Source organism: Poeciliopsis prolifica, unplaced genomic scaffold, assembly GCF_027474105.1.
Source record: "Poeciliopsis prolifica strain line A6 unplaced genomic scaffold, Auburn_PproV2 SCAFFOLD034, whole genome shotgun sequence".
Taxonomy (NCBI): Eukaryota; Metazoa; Chordata; class Actinopteri; order Cyprinodontiformes; family Poeciliidae; genus Poeciliopsis; species Poeciliopsis prolifica.
Genome location: NW_026562409.1, coordinates 15,669 through 25,000, shown reverse-complemented (window position 1 = coordinate 25,000; position 9,332 = coordinate 15,669).

Here is a 9,332-nt window from a genome sequence, read left to right as displayed (position 1 = left end):
TTTGGTGCATTCAAAGGTCGGACCTCAGCACGGACGAGGAAATCCCTCAGGTTTTTGTTTCTTTTGTAGGCCGCGATTATTCTGTAATTTTGCAGCAAAGAGGTGTCTGATTGGAATTTAGTGAAATTCTGCTTGATGTTATGCACAAACTGTCCTGCTGAGGAGGAGAATGTAGTGATCAGAGGAATCATTGGTGATGAATCGGGGGGTCTGGACTCAAGGAAGTTCTTCCTGCATGCTCTCAGGAAAGATCTGGAATATCCTCTCTTACTTAAAGCAGAAAACAGAATCCTAGTTGCCTCCTCAAAGTCTGTTTCTGTGAACAAATTCTGTGAAATCTGAGGAGCTGTGATTTGATTAGGCCAGCATAAGTGTGCCTTGGATGATAGCTGGTTTTGAATAGCAGAGCATGTGTGTCTGTGGGTTTGAAGAAAACTTTAATGTCCAATTTATGTGTTGTGTCAAAGTTTCTCCTTTATATGTGGTTGTGTCCAGGAAGTCGACCGCTTTAACGCTGGTAGTGGACTTTACTGTGATCGATGGATTGTATGTGTTCAGGTGCTGGAGGAATTCCTGGAATTCAGCTTCAGAATGTGTCCAGACCCCCCAGATGTCATCCAGGTACCGGTAGTAATGCAGAGGTGTTTTTCTGCATGTACTAAGGGCCCCGACCTCCCATTCTGCCATGAAGATATTTGCATAAGCTGGTGCAAATTTCTTCCCCATGGCAGTGCCTTTGATTTGGAGAAAGAATTGGCCATCGAATATAAAGTCATTTCTCTTTAAATTAATTTCTAATAATTTGATGAGTTCTCGATCTGGTCTTCTCGAATCTGGATATTTCAAAAAAATGTTCTTAATGCAGCCAATTCCTTCATCTATATCAATGTTAGTGTACAAACTGTCGATGTCAATAGTAAATAGAATAGAGTCCTGAGGTAAAGAGATTAATTTAATTTTTTCCACAAAATCGTAGGTGTCCCTTAATATAACTTTGGTGCCGAATTGATAAGGGATATAAGTAGCGATCGATAAACTCTGCTGTGCGGTAGGTTTCGCTACCGCAGTCAGAGACGATCGGCCTGCCAGGAGGGATCTCGTGCGGCAAGCTCCACTTTTCAGGCTCCTTGTGGATTTTGGGGAGCAGATAAAACCTCCTGGCCTCGGCTCAGGGGCGCCGCTAAGGTAAGTTTTTTGTTTCGAATTGATAAATTTCTTTTTGTGTAAGTCATCTAAAATTTTGGTTACAAGGGGGGCCGTATCGGTGTAAATTGGGGCGTCTAATTTTTTGTAATATGTTTGGTTGTTCAATTGTTTGTATCCCTCCCACAGGTATTGCTCCCTGTCCATGATGACTATGGAGCTGCCCTTATCAGCAGGTTTGATTATAATGTTCTTGTTTGAAATTAGTTCTTTTAGTGCCCCAGTTTCAGCCGAATTCAAATTTGGTTTAGTTTTAATAAATTTAAATTTGTTGTCCAAATAGTCTAGATCTTGGAAATTAATTTCTCAACCTCAGGAGGAAGCGCGGTGATTGGAGGAGACCAGTCGGACTCTGGCATGAAAGGCAAATGGGTATTATTAACATTATCAACATCATCCTTATAATAAATGGCCAATTTCAGTCTCCTGTGATACCTTTGCAGGTCAAAACGCATCTGCATTTTGACCTGTTTGGTATCTGTTCCCTGTGTGGGGATAAAAGTTAGACCTTTTGTCAGAAGGGAGCACTGTGCATCACTGAGGGTAAAAGACTTTGACAGATTACATACATTTTTATTTACAATGTTACAGTGCCCCTCCTTGCCAGGCAGGCTAACGGGGCTCCCTAATTTAACCACTGGGCCCAGTGGTTCAGCATCTTGGCTGCAGTGGATGGGGTCCAGTGGATGTTGTCCCCGGCAACCGTGAAGTCCCGCCTCCTCAGCGCGGGGATGTAGCGGCTCAGCTGCACAATCTGCCGGTTCAGGAGAGCCAAGGTGATCTGCTGGGCAGGGGGAAGTGCCAGGGAGAAGTTCACAGCGGGGACAAAGATCTCCGCCTGTGGACACTTCTCCCTGGCTGCTTCCAGGGCCTCATGCATCTCCTGGACCAGCGCCGTCTTGTTGCCCTGGACCTGTGGTTGATCCCCAGCGACAGGATCAGCCGTTCCACCTGGTTGAAGGCCGGAGCCTTCCTAAAAGGTGGGCCATGTGACCCCACTTGGCCCCAGGGAAGCTAATGACCTGGAGGTCAGGTTATCAAAAGGTGGGAACCTGCCTACATTAGAGTCACCCACAATCACACATTTTTTGTTCAGGTCAAGTGACCAGTTCTCTAATTTATTGGAGGTTCCCACCTGGTGAGGAGCACAGGTCACCTGTGTCGGCGATGGAGCAGACCCGGACTGGTCGGCGGCGGAGTCCTCAGCAGGATCCTGGAGGAGGCTCCTGAAGAAGAGCCGCCGCTGCATGCTGCCCTGCAGCCGGCTGCGTAGTGAAGCCGATCTGGGTCGCAGGGATGTGCCCTCCTCCAGGTCGATGGGGCTGGAGGCTGCGCAGGGGACCGGTGTGGCTGCAGCTTCAGCTGCAGCCCTTGACCTCTCCACCTCCTCTTGGATGAGGTTGAAGAGGAGCTCCTCCTCCCTGGCCGAGATTTCCTCCGTCTCAGGTTGAGGAGGAGGAGGAGGAGGAGGAGGAGGAAGAGCAGGAGCAGGAGCAGGAGCCTGGCGGCGCTGGCTCCCAGAGCGTTGAGGAAGCGGCGTGGCGTCCTCAGCTGGAGGTGGGGGAGCCTCTGCTGCCTCTCCGTCGCCGTTGGGGTCCGGTGGCGTCCAGCCGCCATGCAAGGGGTCAGTCATGGTGGCTGACGTGGTCATCACCGGTCGTGGAGATGGAGCCGGCTCAGCTGGAGAACTTTGGAGCGAGTTGGGTGGACAGGGGGGGACAGCTGTCTCCGACTCCTCATCTGAGCCCCCACTCTGCTCCTGTTGCCCCGGATCGCCCCCAGGGGGGGTGGGAGCCGGGATGTTAGGAGTGTAGGGGGAGAGGTGGGGGGGAGGGCGGTGGAGGGAAGAGGTGGAAGAGCCTGATGCTGGGGAGGCGGAGTCTGAAGAGGCCAGCTCCCCATCAGACATAACGAGGAGCAGCTGCACCTCATCAGCTGTCTCCGGCTTGAACCTCCTCCCCAGGTTGCGCTTCGCCCACTTCAGAGCCACTTCCAGCGGAGCCAGGACGTCCCCGCCGAGGTCCAGAAGCAGCTTCCTGTCCTCCCGAAGCACGTCCTCATAGTGGCTCCGCAGGATTGTGACGGTGTTCCACGCCCAGTGCCGCGCGTTGCCGTCAATCAAGTCCAGCGTTTTCTGGCTGGGGTTGGCCGGCTTGATGGCGGTGGCCAGGTTTTCCGCCAGGCGCTGGATCGCTGGCGGGTAGCCGTCATTGTTGGCCACGTTGTGCAGGTGGTGCAGGGCCTTGAGCAGCCTGTGGAGTGCTCTAACCTTGACGGCGAAGAGCGGGTCCTCCGACCGCTGGCGGTTGTCGGGGTCCTGCACCCCTCGCTGCTCCAGGCTGCTGCCGCTGCCGTCGCTGCTGGGTTAGGGTTAGGGTTAGGGTTAGGGTTAGGGTTAGGTATAAGAAAATTCCCTCGTCGTACAAACGACCAGGGTGGAATGCACTGGCCATTCAGTGTCCCAACCACGAGTCCCCCCGGAACGGTCCCAGCACCTGATTGGCCCACGGGTGGCTCACTTTGCCTTTTCCCTCTTTCCTTTAATTGGTATTTGTATGACTTTGCTTTTTGTTGTTGCCCCCCTGTACAACGTTTCGACTGTTCATTCGTCTTCTTCAGGTACGTTTGCTTTGCTTTCTTCCCCTTTTGTTTGCAACTTTAATTTAGTTTAGGCACCCCCATGTTCTTTCCTGCTTTCTGTCCACTTAGGGTTAGGTGAAACAAGATTAAATTCTGTCGCCGAAGGCGACAGAATTTGTATTGCACAGGCCATCACTGTTCCTGAACCCCAGAAATCCATCTCTCTTTTTTCCAAAATTGCCTAAATTGGCAAAGAGGTTAGGTTTAGGGAAAAGGGTTAGGAAATTTGGATAAAAGGGATTACAAATGGTGTGAAAAAGCACTCAGGGTTAAGACTGGTTAGGTTTAGGGCTAAATTCCGAATTGGCTATCCTGTTCAAAGAGGTTAGGTTTAGGGAAAAGGGGTAGGTTAATGGGATAAAAGGAATTACAAATGGTGTGACTGGTTAGGTTTAGGGCTAAATTCCGAATTGGGTTAGGGTTAGGGTTAGGGTTAGGGTAAGGGTTAGGTGGGTAAAATCTTTCTCGACAACTCCCCCCACCTCATCCGTCGACTGGGCAGTTGAAACTGGGGAGTTGAAGGCATTGCACGGGCCGTCGCACGCCGTCCGCGACTCCCCCGTCCACTGGCCGTGCCCAAGGAAATGAGAGCTATCGATATGGGTGTGTGACATGACTGTCTTATATCCCCATCTATCCCAAAGAAAACCTGAAAAAGTCTAAGCTGACTACTCTTAATTCTAATAGAAGAGTGAACTAATATAATATTCAAAGTAAGTATAATATTCCTTTACAAAAGTAAATGTAAACAGAGCCATGTTCATAAAATTAAATGAATAAAATCTGAATAAAACATGATTAAGGCAAAACCATACACATATTAATCATTCATTTATTATAGAGGAGGCTCCCTCCATGTGTTCATGTGTCATGGAAGTTCAAGTTAACTCGAGTTAAGTCGGGTGTGTAAAGACACTGTATTACATTAACCTTAATTGTATTATATAAGCAGGACACATCATCAGTAGTGTACCTTGGGGTCAACGGGTGTTTCGGCCATTAATCACTAGACACCCTCGCCCAAGGACGGCCCAGTCATGGTTGATCACGCCATGCTGTGTGTCCGGCAACAAAAGTAAAGAGTTAAATCGAGTTAAATTGAATCGTGTGGAGATATTCGTGTTTCATCGTGTGTGAAAAACTGAAATAGGATCATTGAGGATCCCCCATCAACCTTTTATTCCAAAGAAATGAACCAAAGTATTTCAAATTAAAACTCAATTAAAATCTTTATTAGTGAAAAAAACGGTTTAAAATCGAGTTACAATCAACCTTATACCTGTGTGAAGGTTGAATAAGATTCCTTAGTCCACACCATCAACCTGTTGTCTCAGTAAAGTTGAAGAGAAAATTGAGGGCCGCTACGCCCTTACTTAATTAAACCTTTAATTTGTAGAAAAACAAACGGAACGGTTTAAAATCGGAATGAATCAAACCTCAATCGTAGAACCTTCATTGATACGGTTTTTTAGCGGATACAAAAGCAGTTAAAACACTCAATTTAGTGCAGAACGATGCTTACCTAGCGTTAGCCGTCAGCTCCGCTCCACCTCGTGTCTCACCCCGGGGCAGAATGGCCGCATGCAGCTGCACGAGCAGCAAAGCGTGTTGGGATCTGGAGTTCAATAGTGCTAGCCGATTTTCCGCACGGAACTTTGATCGTGTTAATAAACCCATTATAATTAAACCGGTCTAAAAGAGGAAGTCCTGTTGAGCCCAACAATATAGTGTTAAATGGCGTTTTTAGCTAAATTATCGAGATAACGATGTAAAGTCCGAACCTCTAAGTATGATGGGAAATCAAGCGGCCATGTTTGTAGTTCTAATCCCGTTTTGTAGTCACAGTATTGTGCAGAAGCTCAGACCCGAACTCAATTAAGGTTTTTATAATATCAAAAACACCGTCACAACCTGGTTTTAAAATCGAATTAAGCGAAATTACTCCCTTACATTCATCATTGTTCTGGTATTCAATGAAATTAAAGCCACAGATCACAGTTAGTATCGAAATACTCACCCGGCGCTAGCCGTCTCCGAGCTCACTACACCTCGTGTTTGCGTAACTAGAGCTCATCACTTGTAGCTGCGTAAGTAGCGAAGCATGTTGGGATATGAAGTGGCCATATTTGTAGTCCTAAAAACCATTTCTGTAGGCCCAACCACCCATAGCAGCTAAGACATAAGATTAAAAATCAAGATATAACTGGTATAAGGAAAAGTAGTATGTAAACAGTACATAGAATTATTCAAGTAGAAAGATTAAAGTTTAAGATGAGAACAAAGTCCCAAAAAGACCAAATCAGATTTAGAAAGGTGGAAATAGTTACATACACAAACATAGCAAAAAGAATAAATTTTAAAGGGTCCATAAAAAAGAGAGAGAGAGAGGAAGGGAGAGAAAGAGGAAAGGGGGAGAAGAGAGAAGGGAGATATAAAAAGGGAGAAGAGAGGAAAAAAGAGAAGAAAAAAAGACAAAAGAAAAAAGAAAAAGGGAGAGAGGAGAAGGAAGAAAACAGAAGAGAAAAGGAAAGAAAACAGGAGGAAAAAAGAAATAAAAGAGAAGAAAGGAGAGAGAAAGGAGAAGGAAGACAGAAGAAGGGAGAAAAAAGAAAGAAAAGGGAAGAGAGGAAAAAAGAAAAGGAAAAAGGACAAAGAAAATTGAAAAAAGAAAAAAGGAAGAGAGGAGAAAGAAGAGAGAAGGAACAAGAAAGACAAAAAAAAAAAAAAGAAAGAAGAAAAGATATAGAAAAAAGGAGGAGGAAGAAAGAAATAAAAGAGAAGAAGAGAGAAAAAAAGAGAGGGGGAAAAAGGAAGACAGAAGGAGGGAGAAAGAAGAGAGAAGAGAGAGGAAAGAAGAGAGAAGAAAACAGGTAAAAGAAAAGAGAAAAAGGGAAAAAGGAGTAGGAAGAGAGAAGAAGAAGAGAAGAAGAAACAAGAAAGACAAAAAAAGAAAAAAGAGGATATAGAAAACAGGAGGAGGAAGAAAGAAATAAAAGAGAAGAAGAGAGAAAAAAAAGAGGGGGGAAAAAGGAAGACAGAAGGAGGGAGAAAGAAGAGAGAAGAGAGAGGAAAGAAGAGAGATGAAAACAGGTAAAATAAAAAAGAAAAAGGGAAAAAGGAGTAGGAAGAGAGAAGGAAGAAGAAAGACAAAAGAAGAAAAAAGAAAGGATATAGAAAACAGGAGGAGGAAGAAAGAAATAAAAGAAGAGAGAAAAAAAGAGGGGGAAAAAAGGAAGACAGAAGGAGGGAGAAAGAAGAGAGAAGAGAGAGGAAAGAAGAGAGATGAAAACAGGTAAAAGAAAAAAGAAAAAGGGAAAAAGGAGTAGGAAGAGAGAAGGAAGAAGAGAGAAGGAACAAGAAAGACAAAAAAAAGAAAAAAGAAGAGATATAGAAAACAGGAGGAGGAAGAAAGAAATAAAAGAGAAGAAGAGAGAAAAAAAGAGGGGGAAAAAAGGAAGACAGAAGGAGGGGGAAAAGAAGAGAGAAGAGAGAGGAAAGAAGAGAGATGAAAATAGGTAAAAGAAAAAGGGAAAAAGGAGTAGGAAGAGAGAAGGAAGAGGGAAGGAAGAAGAAGTACGAAAAAAGAGAAAGAAGGAAGAGGAAGAAAGAAAGAAAAGAGGAGAAAAAAAGAGGAAAAGGACAGAGCAAAGAGAGCAGGATGAAAAAGGAGAGGAAAAAAGAAATAAAAAGAAAAAAAAGAAGAAAGATGAAAAAGGAAAAAAGGAAATAAGAGAGAAGAGAGAAAGAAGAATGAAAAGAAAAGAAAAAGAAAGAAGAAAAAGAAAGAGGAAAAGGAAAGAAGGAAGAAGTGAGAAGAGAGAAGAACGAAATAAAAAGGGAGAAGGAAGGAAGAAGGAGGAAGAAAGAAAAAGGAAAAAAGAGAATACAGTGAAAAACAAGAAGGAAAAAAGAAAGAAAAAAGGAAAAGATGAAAATAGAATAAAGAAGGGGAGGGAAGGAAGAAGAAAGAAAAAATTAGAACGGAAAAAAGAAAAAGACAGAAGGAAGAAAGAAGAGAGGAAGGAAAAGAAAGAAAAGTAAGTGAACTTTACAACTAAAATAGAAAGGTAAAGATTAAAGTTGCTAATCTACTCCATTCACAACATTGAAAGAAGATTGGGAAAAGACAGAGCACAGGGGAAACCGCCTGATCGGGCTGCGAATCCCCCCGCCGGACCGGGCTGCAGCTCTGTCTCCCCCACTCCCGTCAGTCTAAACTGAAGGGATAGGCGAGAAGAGAGGAAAGTAAGAGCAAAGTATAGGTTTATATACTCACCCAGATATCCTAAACCAACTTAATAAACCTTATGAAAACACCTATTCAACTGTATTGAGTTTTCTGAAGTGAAAAGGAGCTCAGACCTTAAAGAAAAGCATCGGAAACTGCCTTTAATCGACCGAGGTGGAAGGAATGTTATTTATCCTTGGGAACTTCAGAGTATTATACGGGGTGGTTCGGATCAGGAACCGTTCGGTGTTAAGGCCGGAATGGTCAAAATATACATAATCAAACTTAGATCAGAGGGTTGAGACCTTAAGTTCAGGCATTAACCTCAAGGTGGTTATGTTTAGAAAAGGCCTTGTGTTAAGGTCATAGAGGTCAATTGTTTCAAGTTCGGATTAAGGCCAGAGGTCAGCGACCTTAGGGTTAGGCGTGTATTCCTAGGTGGTTAGGTTTAGGGAAAGACCTTCTGGTGAGGTCATAGAGGTCAATTGTTTCAAGTTCGGATTAAGGCCAGAGGTCAGCGACCTTAGGGTTAGGCGTGTATTCCTAGGTGGTTAGGTTTAGGGAAAGACCTTCTGGTAAGGTCATATAGGTCAAATGTTCCAAGGTTGGATCTACACTTCAAGAGGTCAGCGACCTTAGGTTCAGGCAAGACAGCAATGAAGACCTGGGGTGCAAGGAAATAAAACGATTCAATCCAAAGAATTTCTGCAAAATCGGATTATAGTGGGGTCGGAGTGGAAAATTAAGTGGAAGGAAAATATCAAAATCAGCTTTTTTAGGACCTTGATTGTAAAAACAGAGTGTTAATCGGGCTGGATTTGGAAGTGGAAGGATTGAATGAAGTACTATTTTCTGTTGTTCTCTATTAAATCATACAAGTCGACCCTCAGGGTATTGATCCTTAATTATCGTGTATCAGAATTCGGAGTGGGAAAATCAAGTGGAGAGAGAAATCTATTTTGTTATTACAACGTTATTCCCCCAGGGTGGGATCAGTCCCTTCAGGGCTATACCCGAAGAAGGTGGCAACAGGGTAACATCAGAGTGAAAACCGAATGTAGAGTTAGGTAGAAGACCATTTTCATATTCGTCGTGACGAACAGGACTAATCCTTCTCAATTCGAATCTTATTCAGAACTGAATTGAAAGACTATTAGGATCTTTGGTGAAGTGGTAAAATTGTATTAAGTCATCCATTCTCCTTGTTCCTGGAATATCCATTTGGAGTTACCTCAATTATTCTAAAAATAATATAGGAACC